The sequence below is a fragment of the Nycticebus coucang genome, chromosome 22, assembly GCF_027406575.1.
Source record: "Nycticebus coucang isolate mNycCou1 chromosome 22, mNycCou1.pri, whole genome shotgun sequence".
Lineage (NCBI taxonomy): Eukaryota > Metazoa > Chordata > Mammalia > Primates > Lorisidae > Nycticebus > Nycticebus coucang.
This window is the reverse complement of record NC_069801.1, coordinates 30238488-30259939: the sequence shown is the minus strand read 5'-3', so window position 1 is coordinate 30259939 and position 21452 is coordinate 30238488. Positions and strand designations below refer to the sequence as shown.

General features: G+C 45.7%; 1 pseudogene; it reads left to right on the top strand.

Moving 5' to 3' along the window:
* Window positions 1-17815: 17815 nt before the first annotated feature.
* On the top strand, window positions 17816-17941 carry LOC128575759 (uncharacterized; annotated as a pseudogene).
* The last annotated feature ends 3511 nt before the right edge of the window (window positions 17942-21452 follow it).

Sequence of the window (21452 nt, the reverse complement as noted above, 5' to 3'; positions counted from 1 at the left end):
CCCCATATTCTTAGGTTACAACTGGGTTATAGCTTTCATATGAAAGCCAAAAATTAGTTTCATAGTAGGGCTGAGTACATTGCATACTTTTTCTTCCATTCTTGAGATACTTTACTAAGAAGAATATGTTCCAGCTGCATCCATGTAAACATGAACGAGGTAAAGTCTCCATCTTTCTTTAAGGCTGCATAATATTCCATGGTGTACATATACCACAATTTATTAATCCATTTGTGGATCGATGGGCACTTGGGCTTTTTCCATGACTTAGCAATTGTGAATTGGGCTGCAATAAACATTCTGGTGCAAATATCTTTGTTGTAATGTGATTTTTGGTTTTCTGGGTATATACCTAGCAGGGGAATTATAGGATTGAATGGATTGAATGGATTTTTGGATCTCTAAGTGTTCTCCAAACATCTTTCCAAAAGGAATGTATTAATATGCATTCCCACCAGCAGTGCAGAAGTGTTCCCTTTTCTCCACATCCATGCCAACATCTCTGGTCTTGGGATTTTGTGATATGGGCTAATCTTACTGGAGTTAGATGGTGTCTCAAGGTAGTTTTGATTTGCATTTCTCTGATGATTGAAGATGATGAGCATTTTTTCATATGTCTGTAGGCCACGTGCCTGTCTTCTTCAGAGAAGTTTCTCTTCAAGTCCCTTGCCCAGCCTGCGATGGGATCACTTGTTCTTTTCTTGCTGGTACGTTTGAGTTCTCTGTGGATTCTGGTTATTAAACCTTTGTCAGAGACATAACCTGCAAATATCATCTCCCATTCTGAGGGCTGTCTGCTTGCTTTACTTACTGTGTTCTTGGCTGTGCAGAAGATTTTCAGTTTGATCAGGTCCCAGTAGTGTATTTTTGAAGCTGCTTCAATTGCCCGGGGGGTCCTCTTCATAAAATATTAGCCCAGACCGATTTCTTCAAGGGTTTTCCCTGCACTCTCTTCTAGTATTTTTATAGTCTCATGTCTTAAGTTTAAATTTTTAATCCAGTGAGAGTCTTAGTTAATGGTGAAAGGTGTAGGTCCAGTTTCAGTCTTCTACAGGCTGCCAGCCAGTTCACCCAGCACCATTTATTAAATAGGAAATCTCTTCCCCACTGAATGTTTTTAATTGGCTTGTCAAAGATCAGATAACGGTAAGTAACTGGATTCATCTCTTGGTTCTCTATTCTGCTCCAGACATCTACTTCTCTGATTTTGTGCCAGTACCATGCTGTTTTGATCACTATTGATTTATAGTATAGTCTGAGGTCTGGTAGCGTAATTCCTCCTGCTTTGTTTTTATTTCTGAGTAATGTCCTGGCTATTCGAGGTTTGTTGTTTTTTTTTATTCCATATAAAACTAAGTATTATTTTTTCAAGATCTTCAAAGTATGGCAGTGGGGCTTTAATAGGGATCGCATTAAATTTGTATATTGCTTTGGATAGTATGGACATTTTAACAATGTTGATTCTTCCCAGCCATGAGCATGGTATGGTTTTCTATTTGTTAACATTTTCAGCTATTTCTTTTCTTAGAGTTTCATAGTTCTCTTTATAGAGATCTTTCACGTCCTTTGTTAGACAAACTCCCAAATATTTCATCTTCTTTGGCACTACTGTGAATGGAATAGAGTCCTTAACTGTTTTTTCAGCTTGACTATTGTTGGTATATATAAAGGCTACCGATTTATGAATGTTGATTTTGTAACCTGAGACGCTGCTGTATTCCTTGATCACTTCTAAGAGTTTTGTAGTAGAATCCCTGGTGTTTTCCAGATATACAATCATATCATCTCGAAGAGCGAAAGTTTGATCTCTTCTGACCCTATATGCATACCCTTGATTGCCTTTTCTTCCCTAATTGCGATGACTAAAACTTCCATCACAATGTTAAAGAGCAGTGGAGACAATGGGCAGCCTTGTCTGGTTCCTGATCTGAGCGGAAATGATTTCAGTTTAATTCCATTCAATACAATATTGGCTGTGGATTTGCTGTAGATGGACTCTATTAGTTTAAGAAATGTCCCTTCTATACCAATTTTCTTAAGTGTTCTGATCATGAAGGGATGTTGGATATTATCAAAAGCTTTTTCTGGGTCAATTGAGAGAATCATATGGTCTCTGTTTTTTAATTTGTTTATGTGCTGAATTATACTTATGAATTTACGTATATTAAACCAGCCTTGAGACCCTGGGATAAAACCGACTTGGTCATGATGTATAATTTGTTTGATATGTTGCTGGATTCTGTTTGTTAGGATCTTGTTGAATATTTTTGCATCTATATTCATTAGTGATATTTGTCTATAATTTTCTTTTCTTGTTGGGTCTTTTCCTGGTTTGGGGATCAGGGTGATGTTTGCTTCATAGAACATGTTGGGTAGTCTTCCTTCTTTTTCTACATTTTGGAACAGGTTAAGTAATATAGGTACTAGTTCCTCTTTAAAGGTTTGGTAGAATTCAGACGTGAAACCATCTGGTCCCAGGCTTTCCTTTTTAGGGAGGTCTCGTATGGTTGATGCTATTTCAGAACTTGATATTGGCCTATTCAACATTTCCACTTGATTCTGGCTAAGTCTTAGAAGGTGACGTGCTTCCAAGTATTGGTCAATTTCCTTCAGATTTTCATATTTCTGAGAATAAAGTTTCTTGTAATATTCATTAAGGGTTTTTTGAATTTCTGAGGAGTCTGTTGTTATTTCATCTTTGTCGTTTCTGATTGATGAAATTAGAGATTTTACTCTTTTTTCCTGGTTAGGTTAGCCGAAGATTTATTTATTTTATTGACTTTTTCAAAAACCCAACTTTTTGAATTATTGATCTGTTGTATAATTCTTTTGTTTTCAATTTCATTTAATTCTGCTCTAATTTTGGTTATTTCTTTTCTTCTACTGGGTCTGGGGTTCAAATGTTCTTCCTATCCCAGTTGCTTGAGATGTCCCATTAAATTGTTAACTTCCTCTCTTACCGTTCTCTTGAGGAAGGCTTGCAGTGCTATAAATTTCCCTCTCAGGACTGCCTTTGCAGTATCCCAAACGTTCTGATAATTCGTGTCTTCATTGTCATTTTGTTCCAAAAATTTGACAATTTCCTTCTTAATCTCATCTCTGACCCAGCTATCATTCAGCATAAGGTTATTTAACTTCCATGTTTTTGTATGAGTGTACAGATTCCTGTTGTTACTGAGTTCAACTTTTATTCCATGGTAGTCCGAGAGGATGCAAGGAATAATTTCTATTTCCTTAAATTTACTGAGGTTCGACTTGTGACCTAAGGATGTGAACGATTTTGGAGTATGTTCTGTGGGCTGAGGAGAAGTATGTGTATTCAGTTTTGTTGGGATGAAATGTTCTGTAGATGTCTGCTAAATTCAAATGTTGGATGGGTAGGTTTAGTCTAAAATTTTGTTGTTCACCTTCTTATTGGAGGATCTATCCAACACTGCCAAAGGAGTGTTGAAATCTCTGACTATTATGGAGCTGGAGGAAATCAAGTTGCTCATGTCTATTAGAGTTTCTCTTATAAATTGAGGCGCATTCTTGTTGGGTGCATAAACATTCATAATTGAAATCTCATCATATTGAGTATTACCCTTAACAAATATGTAGTGACCATTCTTATCTTTCTTTACTTTTGTTGGTTTAAAGCCTATTGTGTCAGCAAATAGAATTGCAACACCTGCTTTTTTCTGATTACCATTTGCCTGAAATATGGATGACCATCCTTTCACCCTGAGTCTATATTTATCTTTTAAGGTAAGATGTGACTCTTGTATGCAGCAAATATCTGGCCTGAGTTTTTATATCCAGTCAGCTAACCTGTGCCTCTTTAGAGGACAGTTTAAGCCATTCACATTAATGGAGAATATTGATAGGTCTGGTAAAATTTTGGGTATCAAGTTTTTCAAAAGTCCAGTGGACAATTTTAATCCTTCTGCCATTGTGGAAGTTGGAGTTTGATCAAAAGTTTCTGAGTGAGTTTATTTTTGTGGTAGAGGATTGGGGTGGTCATTATGGAGGATAGGTCTGAGAACATCCTGGAGAACTGGTTTGGTTATAGCAAATTTCTTCAACATATGAATGTCATTAAAGTATTTAATTTCTCCATCATAAATGAAACTCAGTTTAGCTGGATACAGTATCTGGGGTTGAAAGTTATTTTGCTTAAGAGATTTAAAGTCAATGACCACCCTCTTCTGGCTTGAAAGTTTTCAGCAGAGAGATCTACAGTCATTCTAATATTCTTCCCTTTGTAGGTAATAGATTTCTTGTGTCTAGCTGCTTTCAGAAGTTTCTCCTTCATATTGACACTAGTGAAGTTAATTATGATATGCCTGGGGGCTTTCTTATTTGGATTGAGTTGTGCTGGGGTTCTGAAACTGTCTGCTATCTGGATTTCAGAATCTCTTGACACATCTGGAAAATTTTCTTTCATAATTTCATGGAGAAGGGCCTCTGTGCCTTGTGAGGCCACTTCATCACTTTCAGGGATTCCAATGAGGCAGATATTAGCCTTCTTCGAATTGTCCCAGAGCTCTGTGAGAGAATGATCCGTTTTTGCTCTCCATTTCTCTTCTTCTCTGAGAGTTTGGGAGCATTCAAACGCCTTGTCTTCAATGTCAGAAATCCTTTCTTCTGCCTGCTCCACTCTGTTACTGAGGGATTCTACTGTGTTTTTCAGATCTTTGAGGGCTACAAATTCTTGCTTCAGTGCATCAAAATCTTTGGTGGTTTTGTATTTAAATTCATTAAATTCTTGAGACAATTTCTGAATTTCTCCTCGAATTTCTAATTCTGACTTTTCAATTGCTCTTCGATTGCTAATTCCAAATTTTCCTCCATTCTGTTAATCTTGTTTGCAAACCAAATTCTGAATTCAATTTCTGAAATCTCGGCCAGCTGTTTATGAATGGGATCTTCAGTTACATCTGCCATATCTTTCCTTGGGGGAGGGGGAGTGATCTACTCTGGTTATTCATTGTACCAGAGTTTTTCCACTGGTTGTGCCCCAGGATTACTTTATACCATTTGATTTTTCCCCTGGAGCCTTGTCGAGGACCCGTGCAGTGCTACGGCCTGAGATGTTGGGGACCTATTTGATGTGATGGGGCTAAGTGGCTCTGTCTTGTTCTCAGCTGGTCTCTGTCTGAGCCTAGTGAAACAGTTACTCTTGGTTGAAGTATCAGCTGTGGAGAAATACCAGCAATTAAGTCACCCCACCCTCCAACAGGCAACAATTGGAAAAGGAAAATCAAATCTTCCTACAACCACACACTCAGGGCACCACTTGAATAGTCCTCGGGCAATTGGCTCAGTTCAAAATGTTCAAATCAATTGTCTCAGTCAGCACTTGTCTCAGATGGGAGAGTTTAAAAGGTCTCTGGCAACTGGAATGCAGGAGTCTGGTGACAACTCAAGTATGACTTGCTCTGGTGTGCCGTGAAGTCCGGAGGCCCCACCCAGCAAATAGATTAGTTTGGGAAGGTTGATGCCTCCTTCCCCACCTTGCAGCTCTGTCACATACAGTCACTGCTAGCCCCACAGGGCTGCGACCCAGTCAGTTGTCTCCAGTGAGCAGAAACTCCAGAGGTTTGCACCTGTCTAAATCACAAGGAAGTCTGTATCTGCTCAGCCAGGCCACTGCTCTCTGCCTCTATCCAGCAGGGGGCGGTGAGGCCTGTCAACCTCAGGTGCTTGATGGAGGCTAGGGAGTGTTCACTCAGTTCCAGCCCCGTCCTTGATGTTACTGGCAGAACAGAACAACCCTGTGGGAGTTTGTTTCTGTCCCTGCTAAATTCCTCTGCAGAAGAGGGGCTGATTTGAGTTCCCAAAACCTGTGCCTCAGGCCCTGTCTTTATTCCTGCAGGTTTGTATTCACAGCACGGTTAGCTGTCAGCTCTAGCCTCCTGTCCTCCTTTGTCCATAGGCTGAAGATCCCCTGAGGGCTGGGTGCATCTTAGGCTTAGTAAAGTGGTCCTCTGGGTCAGCCCCACCCTGGGAGTTTCCTGGCTCTGCATGTGCATTTTCTAGTCCCTGTGTTCCACCCAGGCCAGTACTGCCTCAGGCAAACCCTTTACTCATGGGGCCTATGTTTCAGCCCCAGATCTGTTCCATGGTGGTTGTCACCTGAGAAGATGCCCAGCCTCCTCTGGTTGCCCAGAGAGACAGGCAGAGTGGCTTTGGGATATCCGGGGGTGGGCCTTGTTTTGCTAAAGATGGCTGCTGCTCTGCACCTCGGGGCACTGCCTCTCCACCGTGATTCCCTCTCAAACAACTGTTGTCTCCTCACTCCCGTGCTGCAGAATCAGCACTGTCCAGCTGCAGTCCAGGTCCTGTCTACACTTCTCGAGAAATCACCCAAGAATCTGGACTCCTGGGGGACAGGCCTCCAGACCTCAGAGTGAGAGTGGAGGGGAGTGCCAGGAGCTCAGAATTGCAGGTCATAACACCAAGCTCATTGAGACCAAATGAGCAAATAAACAGATACAAAGGCTACCTGACAAATGAGTCCATAGATGCACAAACAGACGGAGACACATAGACATAAATAAAACACCCACAACAACAACAACAAAAAACAACTACAATAAAAATAGTGATCATCATAAAATAATTGAAAAAAAAAGAAAAAAGTGGTGTTCATAAAAAAGGAGAAATTAAAAATAGAAAAAAATAGAAATAAAAAATATATCTATAAAAAAATTAAAAAATTAACAATAGCTCCTCCAAGAAAACTGGGAGGAAAAAACAGAACAAAATAAAAAGAGAGAAAAGAAAAAAAGGCACCAACCACAAAAATATTATTCTTGTATATATGTAGAAATATACATCTGTATGTATGACGTAGGGATCAACTTTCGTAGGAATATATTTATAATGCCATATACTTTCTGGACACCAGGTGGCACTGTGAGCGGTTCCCAGGATTATACCTGATTCACAGTTTATACTGTTACCACGGTAACCACCCTACCTGGCCCATCGCCATTTTGGAGTTTCTGTAAAAGTTTGTCACCTAACTATTGTGCAACCTCAGCTGCTCTGTTCCAGACGGCACTCCTATCCAACCTCCCCACTCAGTGCAGGAGTCCACACTTCACAAATCTTTCCACTCTGGTCCCACGTTCTCCTGCAGACTGGTGACTGCCATCGGTTGTGGGGGAGGGTGCTGCTGCCAGCTCACGCGGCTGCTGGCGGGTCCTGTGGCTGCTGAAGTGTCCCGCGGCTGCAGCACTCGGGGACCTTATTCTCAGTTTTGTGATTCACAGTTTCCCTTTTGAATCGAGACCCACCAGTTTGCAGCGCAGCCTGAACTGCCAGCCCCCTCCAACATTCCCCACCAGGAATGCTCTGGTCTATTTGATCACTCCTGTTGTTCTGGGGGAAGGCGTCTGCCATTTTGGATAGTTCAAAATGTCTGTTTCCCCGGGCGGGATCCCTTCCCTTCAATTTTCCACCAGGTTGCCCAGCTCCCCATGGTTTTGAGTGGCTCTCCTTTCGGGTGCCACCCTCAGCTCAGGAATAGATTTTCATCAGTTGGGTTTTGCCAGTAATTGCAAGCTGCTGTCCTCCGTAAGGGAGGGGCCTGGCGGCCAGCAGGCCAAGCAGGGTAAAATCTCTACAACAGAGTCCGTGGTTTTAAATTACCCTTCATATACAGCAATCTGCCAATTTGCTGAGCGTCTCCAGCTGTCCGTCCACACCAATAATCCACGTGCGGGAAAGGTCCAGACTCCTCTTCCTCTCACCTGATGCCTTGGGAGAGGTGGGCTACATGTCCGTGCTGTCCACCATCATGCTCCGTCTCTCATCCCTATCACTTTATTCTTAAAGAAACTTATCACACAGGATTTCATGTAAAAGATATTTAAGGGACAATGCTTTCCATGAGAATTTAAAAGTCTGGAAATTCTTTTCAGGTGTCTGTTACTCAGTCAGCCCTATATAAAAATAAAAGGCAGAACATTCAAACCTAATTTAGGGAAATCATTTTTGTGGTGGGTGAATGATGTGGCTCTCTCCCTAAGCTAGAGCTTCAAGCACATTCAGGAATAAATGTCAATGACTTTCTTTCTTACGTGTATCAAGTGTGTCTCTGATTTGAGACAGGCTAGACATAGACAGTTAATTATTTTAAGGCTAAGTTCTCAGTGAGACCCAGGCAAGTAAATTCTATGGAATCTGTGGGGTGGATTGCAAGGAGCTGGGGGTCCCAGGTGGGTGGTCAGCAGGCTGACAACCTGCCCTGGGAGCTGAGGTAGCGAGCCTTCTCCTAAAGGAGTTCCCAGCTGCAAAAAATAAAACCTCCATCAGAATTTCTCATGCAAAAGTGAGGGGCATATTATAAAGAAACAGAGGTTTCACTGGATTCAAGGACAGACAACAAATTCACCCAAGTTTTATGGAAACAGGAAAGCGCCCAGGACCAGAGCACTCCCCCCTTGGCTTCCTTCTGCGTTCTAGGGTCTCCTCTTCTCTCTGAGGGTCTGATCTGCCCTCAACCCTGGCCTGCTTCCATACCACAGTCTCTCGGTCTCCACACACCACTAATTGCTCCAGACCACTGGGTCCAGATTCAAATTCCCAGTAGAAAAATGTGGCCCAGCTCATAGTCTGGGAGAAATCCTGCAAGGCACAGGTCACTAGAAGCCCATGGATGAGCCCTTTTGGGTCAGATGTTCATCCCTGGGCCAATCTGCCAAGGGAAGGATGAACTAATGATTTAGAAACCAGAAGATATACCCTGCTGCCCACATGGAGCCAGCCTCAGGGTGCATGGTCAGAGCCTGACCCAAAAGGCAGCTTTGGCTCTGCTAAAGGTCCAAGGGAGGGCTCAACAGGCCCCAGCAAGTGTCCCTGGAGAGCAAGTTTGGTTGCCCCCTAGTCCTCCACAGCCCTGCAATGTGACTTTCCAGTCCCCTTCATCAAGAAGTAGAATCTGTTTTCTCACTACCTGAATCTGGGCTGGGCTTGTGCCTTGTTTTGACTGACACAATGCAGCAGGAGTGACTGTGCCCCAGTTTGAGCAGTGACCTTAAACGTATCCACAGTAATAAATGTGTGTTATTTTAAACAAAGTTTTGGGATATTTTATTAAGTGGCAATCACTAACTGAGATAAAAAGTCAGGGATGGACCCCATACTTTCCCAGGGAAAGTGACTATGAAGATGGTCTTCCAGTTTGGACACCAGCTGCCCCTCAGGAATGACCCATCTTCCACTGCAGCCCCATGCACCAGCCAAGCTGCATCTGCCACCGACATCTCCATATGAAAGAACCAACTAGTTTATGCATGGGCTGTTTGAAACTGACTTTGGGGGCTTTACAGGATATTGGTCAAAAGGAACCTTTTGTTCAGACCAAGATGATATCCTCAAGAGAGGTCAGATTATCGAAAAAGAGCAGCTGGACCTCAAAACCTTGAAAGAGAGGGCAGGAGAAGTCCCTCGCTCTAACAGTATCGAAGACCGTGTCATCCATAATACCAAATCAAATCAGAGTCCAGTAAGCAGTAAAAGGACCAGGATCAACTGGGTTGTGCCCGACTGGGGACTGAAGTCTGATCTCCTGAGAGCTCTGCAGATGCTCACGTATTTGAATCTGGGACACCTGAACATTAAATATGAGCCCAGAGCTAGGGCTGTATAGACACAGCCTTGCCATGTATAAATGCATTTGGGAAGGTTGGGGAGTTTTTTACCCAAGAAAGAGTACTGATAGCTTTCACAAGATTCTCGGGAAAGCTATGACCCAAAAAGATAAGAACTCCAGCTGCAGAGAGAATGCGTGAAGCGAAATCGCCTGGTCTATCTCTGCGTTCCTCCAGGTCTGTGTCTGGGATGATTCCATCTACATGTTACTGTGCATTACAATTCCTATAAGAAATTTCAATTGTATTATAGGACCTAGGTATTTCTGTATTTATCTTTCCCTTATAGGGAATGTCACTCTAGCTGTGACTTGGTGTATCTATTTTTATTCTAATTTATCTCTATATTACTATATGTATGTATATTACTGTAGTTGTGTGATCCTGTATATTGTTACTGTAGCTCTGTTACTTTGTTATTTATCTTCCTTAATGTAGCTAAAAGTTATTATGTGCATTTGTAACTGCGGCTGTGCTTACTGCAATTACATTACTGTATCTCTATACAACTGTACCCCTGTAACTGATTCTGTTATTGTGTGTAGGACTCTAACGATATTACTGTATCTATATGTTACTGTATTTATGTTATTGTATCTAGATGTTACAGCATTTATTACTGGAGTCATGCTTTACTGAAACTAAATGTTACTGTGAATTTGCATTTACTTCAATAATAAAAATAGCTGCCATTTGTTAAGCACCTTCTACAGATCCAACCCTTTTCTTCCGCATGCTTTACATATAATTAACTAAATCATACAATGTCCCTACAGAGTAGATATTATTATACCCATTTTATAGGTGAGAAAACTGAGGTACAGTTAGGTTAAATTACTAGTCCAAGGTCATATAAGCAGCATATGGTGGTGGAGATCAGGATAAGAACCTTGAACCAGATCTGTGACTGGCTATTTGTAACAGAAGCTATATGATTCTACAGACTGTGTCTTATACTTGGGATACAAGAATGGTTAGGGCCCAAGTACAGAAAATGGCTGCTTGTCCAAAGACAAGAAAAGGTACTTGCTGGACGTAGAATGAAGTCTTACAAACTATCAATTTCATTTTCTAACTCTTTTACAGAAACAATTAAGTCGCTAAAAGAACCTTGATTGAGTTAGCAGACAATAAATTTAAAGAACAATGAAATTCATTCCAACTTTCAATGAATTAACAAAGAAAGAGATTGTTACATGAGCTTAATTGTTGATAAGCTCCATGCTCATGAATGTCATTGATTCTAAAACTGCCTGCAAGGCCAGGAAACCCCTGGACCCATGACATGCCCTCCAACGAACCACCGCCATCGGGAATGGAGCCCCTTGCTCATGTCCTTCCACTCTTACCTCCTTTCAACCTTGCACCCTATAAGGACCTCAGGTTTCCAAAGGGACTACAGAAGTCTCCTCCACTTTCAGAACTTCCCAAGTTTCTGGCCTAGAAAATTCCTCTTGGACTTCCTGCCCATTTTCTATGTATAGAAGTGAGTTTTTCCAGGGCCTTGAGTTGGAGTCTACAGGAAATTTCTAAAGAGGTGGCTTCCTACATCCCAGCTCCACTGTTGGTCCTCCCCTGGGCAGAGTTGGCTTCAGGCACACTATGAGATTGTTTCCCTTGGTCTCTGCAATGACTCTATCTCTGTCCCTAGGCCTTAAAACTCACAGATAACCCTTCCATGCCTGCCTCTCCAAGGCATTCCATAATGCTTGCTGCCCCACCCCTCCCATGTGAGTCATTACCCCCTCACATGTTTCCCAACCCCCTTCTAAGTTCCACTGTCTAGAGCCAAAGTCTCTCATGCCCTCGTGTGACTACCAGCTATATTTATGGGTAATCGAGACAGAGCTGGGCGGCGCCTATGGCTCAAGGAGTAGGGCGCCGGTCCCATATGCCAGAGGTGGCGGGTTCAAACCTAGCCCCGGCCAAAAAAAAAAAAAAAAAATCGAGACAGAGCTACACAATAATCCTCTCCCACTCAAACATGGCTAACAGTGAAACACCATGAGTGGGACTTCCTGGAACTAATGCTTAGATTATGTCTAGATTGTTAATGAGTCTTATTCTAGACATGCATATCACTGAACAGCTTTAGACTAAGAAGGTAAACTCCTTAGAAATCAATCACCTAGCTTAGGGATGGCAAATACAAGACACACAGAGTACCACCTCTCCATCTCATGCCCATTGCAGACACTAATCAATCACAGACATTCTCTCCTACAGAACCTGGACACAGCTTCAGAATCCTTCTAAATACACATCTCCAGCCACCACCAATTGATCACAGATGCAAATGAAACAAGTCCATTTCCCTTTCAGGCCTGCTCCTTCATTGTGCCAGGCAGAGAAACTGAGGCTCAGAGGAAAAGCAAATTGCCCAGGTTCACACAAGTCAGAAGCAGAAGCAGGATGACAACCCAGAGTTCCTGGTCTCTAATCCTAGCCATAAAGGCAGTGGGGTGCAGCTGCATGGCAAGGCAAAGCTGGGATATTTCAATCTCACTTCTAAGGAGCCCCAGAAGCTTGGACAGAGAGCAGACTCCACCCCATTGTTTCCATAGCAACACTCTGGTCCCCTAGTTTGGAGTAGAGAGAGGGGGTAGGGCTTCTAACGTATTTCAGTTCAGATCGAGGAACCGAACCAAGCCTCTCTATATATATGTATATAAGCGTATCTATCCTCACAGTAACCCTGCAAGTAGATACTACCTGGACTTTACAAATGAGAAAATTGAGGCATCAAGTGACTTGCCCAAGTCTACACAGCTGGCAAGTGCCAATGCTGAGAATTTAACTCAGTCTGGCTGGCTCCAGAGTTGATAAATGTAACCACTCCTACGACCAGATTGCACACACATGCTCACATGCACACACCAACTACCACACGAGAGTGCCCATTCTCCCTGCAACACTGGATATTTCCAAACCTTTTCAATTTCTACCTACCTGGCACATTCCTTGGGTCGGGACTCTCCTCTTCACCTTCAGTATATATATACCAGTGCTTCACCTGGCAGGTGAGCAGTGACCATGCATGGAAGTTTGGTCCTGGCCTCAGTGCAGACAGTGGGCTCACCTGGCCCAAGAGCCCCCACCAGGGTTACCGTTCCCAAGGCCTGGTGGCTCATCTACACAAGTAGAGGGGACAAACTGCTCCTGCCAGGTGTGGGGGCGGAGGCTTCTGCTTCTGCAGAGGGAAGCCCGTCTCCCAGAGACTGGAGCTGGGAACCATAGATCATCCACTCACCGGGATTAATGAGGCTTCTCCATGTTTGTGGAGAAGTGATTAAGGAGCTTGTAGCTGCCTCACCTCCTGTCAATACAACAAAAGCCTCAGCAGCTGCCATCTTCAGAGGGTTTGCAGGGAGGAGCCACAAGCAAAGGGCTCAGAGGTCTGCACTTTTTCTCTGCTCCGTGCTTTTCTATGTAGGCACCAAATGCAGGGACATTTGTCCCACTTCTCAATCTAGAATTCTTCTCCACTCCCGCCCATGCACTCCACAAGTATTTGTTAACCCCCAACAGTTAGCAGCCACCATGCCAGAGACAACTGGGACAGAGACAACACCTGCCCTCATGGAGCCTACAGTCTGGCAGGAAGATAGACATTCAACAACCAAACACAGGGTGACTTGTTTTATTGCAAATGTGATGGGGCGCCACCCAGTGGAAGTATGGTGAACCACAGGCAATCAAGGGCCAGGGGCCCTGAGGGTGAAAAGAGGATCCTGGGTGATGTTAAGAGGGGGAGGTGGGAATCAAAGCCAGGTCTCTTATGATAGTAGATTTAGCAACTGGTTATGTATTGAAGCTGAAGAGGAGAGTCCTGACCCAAGGAGATGACAGATAATGCTACTAACCTATGCACAGGACACAAATGGCAGACCAGGTTTGGAGAAGGCAGGACAATGGGCCTGGGCACCTGTGAAGTGTCCAGTGGGCAGCTGGTTGGAAGAGCCTCGGGCACAGGACCCAAGCCCGGGCTAAAATGTAGACTTGGAAGACAAGGTAGAAGTCACACAGGAGTTAATGTTGCACAGTTAGATGCCATTTCCAAAGAGCGCGATGACGGGGGACCAGAACCAATCCCCGAAGGGAGCTGCAGGAAGCAGAGAGAGGTAGGGAAGCCTGGACAAGGCAGGCATTTCAAAGCAGGGACAAGGGAGCTGGCAGAAGAACAAGGCGGTTGACAGTGTCAGCAGCTGCCGAGAGGTCTAGTAAGATAAGGACCGAGGCATGTCATTGGATTCGGTAAACGGGTGGCTGGTAGCCTTGACAGAGTGGTTTAGGTGGAGACAGCAGGCAGAATGTGGCCGTGACGACAGCGCACACAGCGAGGAAGCAGGAAATGAGTGCTGTGGAGAAGGGAAGTAAGAAACCGGGCAGTTGCTCAGGAGGTACTGACAGGGCTTACCAGTTGGGAAAAACCTGGGCAAATGTGCCCACCAAGGCTTACTGCAGTGTTGGAGAGTGGGGGGGGGTGTTCAATGAATGGATAAATGAGCAAGGAAAGGAAGATTTAAGGAGCTCAGTGATGGAGGAAGGTCTTGGAGAAAACAGGATCCGGGGCACTTACGGAGAAGTGGGAGTCCCCTCCCTCTGAGATGGGGTGGGGGACACTAAGAGTGGAAGATACTGAAAGAGAATGGGAGACCTGGGAGAGAACGGGGGCCATTGAGGGAGGATGGAGAAAATAGAGGAAACCCACATCTGACACCATCATTTACTCAGGAAAGGTGAAGCTGAGGTTGTCTGCAGGGCATGCCATGATATAAGGAGGGTGGAAGTGGCAGAGAGTGGAGAGGTTTGGGAGCAGCTGGGGTCTGTGACAGGAAGATAAAGCCAGGTATAATGATGGCTGTGGGCAGCAAGGGCCTCAGTGATGCTGGAAACCTTCGTTGCCCGTAGTCACTACCAGAGCTCCCATCTGTTGAGGGTTTGCCTGTGAGTTATTTCACTCTCATAGGATCCCAGGGACAGAGGTTTCATTAGGCCTTGTGTACAAAGAAACTGAGTGACTTGTCCAAGGTAATATAGCTGCTAAGGAGCAGAGCTGGGATTTGAACCTGAGTGCACTTTTCGCTGACCTGGGAACCCCATGCACTTTTCACTAACCTGGGAACCAGACGCTGGGATTGTCCTCAGCACTACGTGGTCACCCAGGAAGGGAGGTAGCAGCTATGGAGCCTGCTCAGGGCTGGGGACTGTGGGAGCAGCAGTGAAATGAGGAGGGAGTGGCCACCCAGGGGTCAGGGGGGCACACTGATGGACCATGAAGTATCACGAAAACAGGAGGAGCAGAAGGGATTCTCATGGGCAGTTAAACAAAGGACAGGAAGGAGCAAGAGAGAACTAGTCGGTGACACTGGGGGAGAGAGACATGACCCAAGGAGAGGAATTCAGACAACCACTTAATGGGTCAGACGGATCTGGGGCCTGATACGACCCTGCCCATCACCTTGCTGTCTCTGTGATGCTGGTCAACTTGTTTAAGTCCTCTGGGCCTTGCTTTTTCCCATCTTTACAATGGTATCCATAACCCCTATGTATACCCATACCTGTAGGGTAGAACCTTTCGAAGACTTCCCATCTGAACTCCTTCCCATGCCCCAACAGACACTATGTAAGCTGGCCCTGCCCACTCCTCCAGGTGCATCCAGCCCCTGGTCCCCAGCAGACAGTCAGTTGTCAGTGTGTCTGTTTACTTAGTGCCATAATAACGTAACAACCCAAACTCAGGGGCTTACAAGTCTGTCTGTGGGTTAACTACGTGTTGCTCCTCCAGGCTGACTGATCAAATTGAGTTCAAGTTTATATATAGGTTGCTCATTCTTTTGAGCAATGGCAGAGCACAGGCCCTGGCCCCAACCACACAAGCACAAGCCCAGTTTCTGCCACTCACGATGTCTACTCACATCCCATTGGCCAGAGCAAGTCACACGGCCAACCCTAATTAAAACATCAGTGAGATGTCTTCCAGCCCCTGTGAGGCCATGGTGAGTGTGTGGATGTAGAAAACTACAAGGGGGTGAAGAGCTGGCATAAGTAATTCCATCAACCAAATCCAGTCATCTTGGTCTATGCCAGTCCCTAGGTCCAGCTGGTACCCCTTAGAAATTTTATCCCAGATGTCCCCTCTGCCTGGCATGCACTCCCACCGTCCTGCCACTCCGCACAGAGCTGAGGTTTTTTCATCTTTTAAGAGGCCAGGACATGTAGTCTTCCAATTTGCCCAAGGAGAAAATGAAATAGAGTTTGGTGATCACATCCCCTGTCTCTGCCACAGCCCTCTGACCGTATAGAATAGGGTTCTCCATCAGCTGAATAAAACAACCTCCAAAACTGGGCAAAGATTGAGGCAGAGCCACACAGAAAGAAGTCTAGAGGTTAGAGACCAAGAAACACGGTCATAAAGGGGGCGGTGGTGAAGGAACGGGGGGAGATGCTCAGGAGGACAGACGCAGGCCACAGGAGGCCTGGAAGGAGACAGTGGCTCACAGTGCAGGAGGCTGCCACAGAGGAGACCCAGAGGGACTGTTGGGGTGAGGCCGAGCCGGGCTTCCTCGTGCAAACACAGCCACGCTGGCTGGCATCTTCCTCGTATTTCATCCCTCTCGACCTGTCACCAACACACAGCCACAGAATCAGAAATCCAAAGTGGCCTTTGTCAGCTCTGTAAATGGTGTTCTTTAGGGGTGATTCCCTGGTAAATGGACAGAATTTCTAAATTGGAAATCCACATTGGCCGTCAGGGACCCGTTCTCCCAAACTTGGGGCACTCGTCAGCAGCAGCGAGCAGGTCATTGCAGGAGCACTAATGCCGGTGACAAATGGGAAGGCGCCCGGGCTGCTTAGGCAGCGACTTCAGACAACCCAACCACTACTGGCCCAAGAGATCTAATCAACCCAGTCTTGGCCCCCGATTGCTGCAGCGGCAGGGAAATAACTACGCCCCGGGAGGCTGAGAGCCTGGAACTAATTGTTAGAGCGGGGAGGGGAGGGACGTGGTCTTCTGGAGATTTGGGGGTTCAGACAAGGCAGCTCCTTCTCCCTCTTCCTGAGGTTTGGCCACAACCTCAGCACCCCTCCCCGCCACTCTCTCCCAGCTGCCAGGAACAATCTCCAACAGGCAAAATGCCTGTGTCCCTTTCAGCTCCAAAGCCGTCACAGCGGACATCCCTGCCCAGTGTCGCCTCCTCTCGGACCACCTCTAATGGCACCCCCAGCTGCAGAAAGCAAGCTGTCCATGAACTCAGATTCATTTGTCACTGAAGAGTCTCACCCTAAGGGGCCATACTAGTGTCTTTCTACTTCTGCCCCAGAACATTCCCAAACTTCTCAAGTGCCTGGGGCTTGCATGGTTGTAGGGAGAGTTCAACTCAGAAATGCAAGAAAGCTCTCGTCCCAGGAGCATCCTTCAACCCACGAGGCTGGGAGTGGGTAGAGAAATGCCCCAGCTCTCAGCATGTCAGGCAGAGATTCTGGGACACTCTCAGGAAGTTTGGTAGAATTAAGCCCAGAAGTAACTAACAGCTTACTCTTAAGGTGGCTTGTCCTCCTTCAGAATGTCACCTCCCTGCTCCCTCTCTCCTGCCTGCTGGGTCATTCCCCAGATCGACCACGTGGACCCAGATCCCCATCTCAGGCTCCACTTTCAGTGTTCTCTAAACTGTGTTTCTCAGAAGCCCAGGGCCCGTTAGCATGTATCCGCACCCTCTCTCATCTGCCTCTGGTTTAATGCTCTGCGGTTTAATAAGTGTTGAACAAGAGGACCCATAATTCCATTTTGCATTTCACCCCACAAATGATGTCACTGGTCCTGCTTTAAATTTCCGGTGCTTTCCTAACGTGCATGATGCAATGGTACATTTCAAAACTATTAAGAAAAGAATATAATTGTGATGAATATGTTAATCAGTTTAATGTAAGCATTTCACATTGTACATCAGTACACTGAGCCCCTTAAATGCATCAATGTACACAGTTATGATTTCATAAAAAATGAATAAATAAATATGAAAAAATAAATTTCTGGTGCTTTGGGCTAAGTCTGGTGCTTGGACTAAACTGAACTGAGCCGAGCTTGGGGGCCTCTGCCCCCTCTGTCCTCTCTTGCTCCTAGGTCCTTCCCTGCTTCCCTCCTGACCTGGGTCTTAAAAGTTGGCAGTACTGTACTCTGGTTTCTCTTCAGATCATGTGACTCTTTTGCCTTTTACCAAAGATTTCTGCAGAGAGGAACAACTCTGAGTCTTTAAAAAGATGGAGACTTTATATCTTTTGTATTAGCCTGGATAGAGTTGGAATACATCTTCTTAGTAAAATATCACAAGAATGGAAAAGCACGAATCCAATGTACTCAATCCTAATATGAAGCCAGCAAATGATCTAATACATACTCACAGAAAAGAAAAACTCAAATCAATTCAGCAGGAGACAGCAGGTGAGAGGGGGAAGGGTATGTTCCCACTTAAAGGGCACGATGTTAGAGGGTGTGGCACACCTCTTGGGGACAGGACACACTTATAAGAGGGACTCTACCTAAAAAATGCAAACAGTGTAGCCTAATTCTTTGTACCCTCAATGAACCTGAAACAATAAATTTTTTTATTTTTTTATTAAGTCTTTTGTACATAGATCATAAATGCATTTATGCCCATTTTAGTGTGTTGATTATTTGTACAAATTGGAGTGGTTACATCATACTAATCAGCGTAGCCTGAAACAATAAATTAAACAAATAAATAAATAAGGCTGGGCACAGTGGCTCACGCCTGTAATCCTAGCACTCTGTAAGCCCAAGGCAAGTGGATCACCTGAGCTCAGGAGTTCGAGACCAGCCTGAGCAAGAACGAGACCCCATCTCTAAAAATAGCAGGGCGTTGTGGCAGGTGCCTGTCATACAGCTACTCAGGAGGCTGAGGCAAGAGGATCACTTGAGCCCAAGAGTTTAAGGTTGCTGTGAGCTATGACACCATGACACTCTACCCAGGGTGACAAAGTGAGACTCTGTCTCAAAAATAACTAACCAAATAAATAAATAAAGTTGGCAGGACTCCAGAGCAAACAACAACAAGAGCAGCTCCTGTGGTTTTTTCCTGGAGCAGAAAGGACTGAGAACCTATATGGCCTGTCCTTGATGGTCCCAAGGTCCCCTAGACCAGATTGCCTCCTCCATCAAATCAAGGGTCCCCTAGGATCACCGCTCCCTATGAGGAAACCACACGTTCTCATTTTTAAGTGCCATCACACAGTTCTTGTCATGTTTTTAAAAAATCTACGTCTGAGATAATTTGGCATCGCCCTGATGCTAAACCTTATAACAGAAAATAGTCTTCCACAAAAAAAGAGGTGACACGCACCTCGCATTACAAAGATGCGAGGTCAATGGATGACCTCAAGAATTAGAAACAAGGCCGTGTAAAAGAGACACAGCTCCAGAGGTTAAAGAAGTTTGGCCAGAAGGGGTCAGGGTGAAGAAATGCTTTTCTTAATTGGAAAAAAAGACAGCCCCGGGAAAAGATGGTACACAAGCAGCATGATCTCTTTCTCCTCTTCTGTTTTCCACCATGAAAAGGAGACCATGTGGGGGCTGTGAGCTCAGACAAAGGGGACCAGGGATTTGCAGAAAGCAATCACAGATAAGGTTCTTTCACTGGGGAAGTTAAAGCCCCAGAAAGGAAACACGTTGGGATTTAACACCTCCTCTATCTGACCAGAGGTCTCAAGGCTCAGGCAAGCCTCTGAGAAGCCAGATTTAAATTGCTCTGAAAATGAGAGAAGTTGAGAGTCAAAGTAAAATTAAGCTTCATTATTAGCAGTTAAGGGCTAATGAGGATGCCTGATTTACCTAAATGTTTGGCTATTTCTCTATCTTGGTCTAACGAGCTATCATTTTTACATGTAGTCATTAGATTCCTTTGTTGCTATGCTTTGATATTTAATAAACTCTGCTACACACACACACACACTCTGCATGTATATGTGTAATACATATAAAATTTGGGGTTTGGTTTTGTTTTTGCAATGCATAGATTTGAGAAACCATTAAATGCCCACAATTATCCATGAGAGGCTTTTCGTTCAAGGTGACTCCTGTCTGGACCAGCTGCTGTGGTCCACCTAGTGGCAGGTATACAAATCGCATGTATAGTGTCCTGGAAGACCAGCCACTTCCAATTGGAGGGGTGGGCATGAAAAGACAGAGGAAAGGGGGAAGGCACTGGTCTCCCTCCCTGCCACAGGCCCATCCCTGGATCACAGCCCCTTCCTCCAGGAGGTGGTCATCCAGGATGACTGCTTTGAGGTTGGGAATGGAGGAGGTGGGAGACCAGAGATGTTCCAATGACTCGAGGGATCTGAGGCAAAGAAACCACCAGAACCCAAACAGCCTTCTTCCCTTGGGCCCAGGGGCCAGAGCAGGAGGCCACGGCTGGGTTCAGGGAGGAAGAGAATGGTGGTGAGATCCCAGTGCCCAGATGCAGATAGGAGTCAGAGGAAGGAGAGGTGTAGGGAGGACCTCTGAGAGAGGCAGAAAATGGCCTAAGCCAAGCCAGGGAGAGGTGGCCGGTGGGGGAAACCAAGTTCCTGCTAACTTAGTCTATCACAGCCTGTGTTCAGGCTTGGCATGGATAAATGGGGAGGTGAGAGGTAAAGAGAGGGAATAATACACCTGACTCAGCCAAGCCCTCTGCTCAGAGGGCCCAACCTCCTGTGCCAGCCCTCAGCCAACGTAGATCTAAATCTAGTCACCGGCAAAGCTGCCAATGTGTAAAGTTTTGGGGTTACCCATAAACAGCTTCCTGGATGAATACTACTAACTGACGCGAACAACTCACACCGTGGCTTGTTTTTGAATTTCAGTGACCAGGATCTCTCTCGACTCCATCTTTAAACTGGTTCAGAAGTATCCACCATGGACAGCTTTGGCTGAAGTGACAGAGCATGCGGGAACATGAGGGGCAAGAGAGGAGATCAAAGTACCAGCTGTAGAAGCACCTTGGAGCAAGGGCAATCAGAATCCAGAAGCCTCATTTCTCTGCAGCACATCACCTCCCAGGGAGGTGGCCCTGTTCCCAGTAGGCCCATGAACTTGACTAAAAATATAAACATGTGCTCAGATCAAACTAAGTGAGCTGAAGGGAAGGGCAGCCTCTTCCAGGACTCTGAGCATAGCTGGTCTGCAGGCACTTCCGAGTCCTGGCCCTGGGACTGCAGCCCCTGGACTAGGCCACAGGGCCCACACCGACTGGCTGGAGCACTTCTGCCAGGTTCTCAGGGCCCTGCCAGAGGCCCATGTCTGGGTCACAGCCCTTCACCCCCTTGCCGTCCTCAGTGCAGGTGTACCTCTCACCTTTACGCTCCTGATTGAACACCCTTTCCTCAAGTGCAAAGGCCCCACCTACCCCAGGGCTTCCTCTCCTTGGAGCAGCCAGGCTGCAAGGAAGAGAGGCCTGCAGGCATCCAGTGAGGCATCAGGGCCCAGCCCTGGGCCTGCCTGTGCTCCTCTGAGGGATGAGGTGGTGAGCCCAGGAGACATCTAAGGAGCCTGCTCTGGCTGGACCTGAGGTAGCTTGAGGTAGAATGGCTGCTCCCCTGACTGCACTCTGCTCGGGGGGCCCAGGGCCTGGGTGCCCGGGCAGCTGGCTGGGCAGGCAGGACAGCCCACAGGCAACATGAACATACTTTGCCTTGGCCTCATTTGCCCCCTCGCCAGCTCCTCAGGCAGCCTCGGGTCAGATTCTGAAAAGAATCTTCTCTACCATTCCAAGGGCCATTTCAAGACTTGAGAACACAGGCTGGAGTGGGACC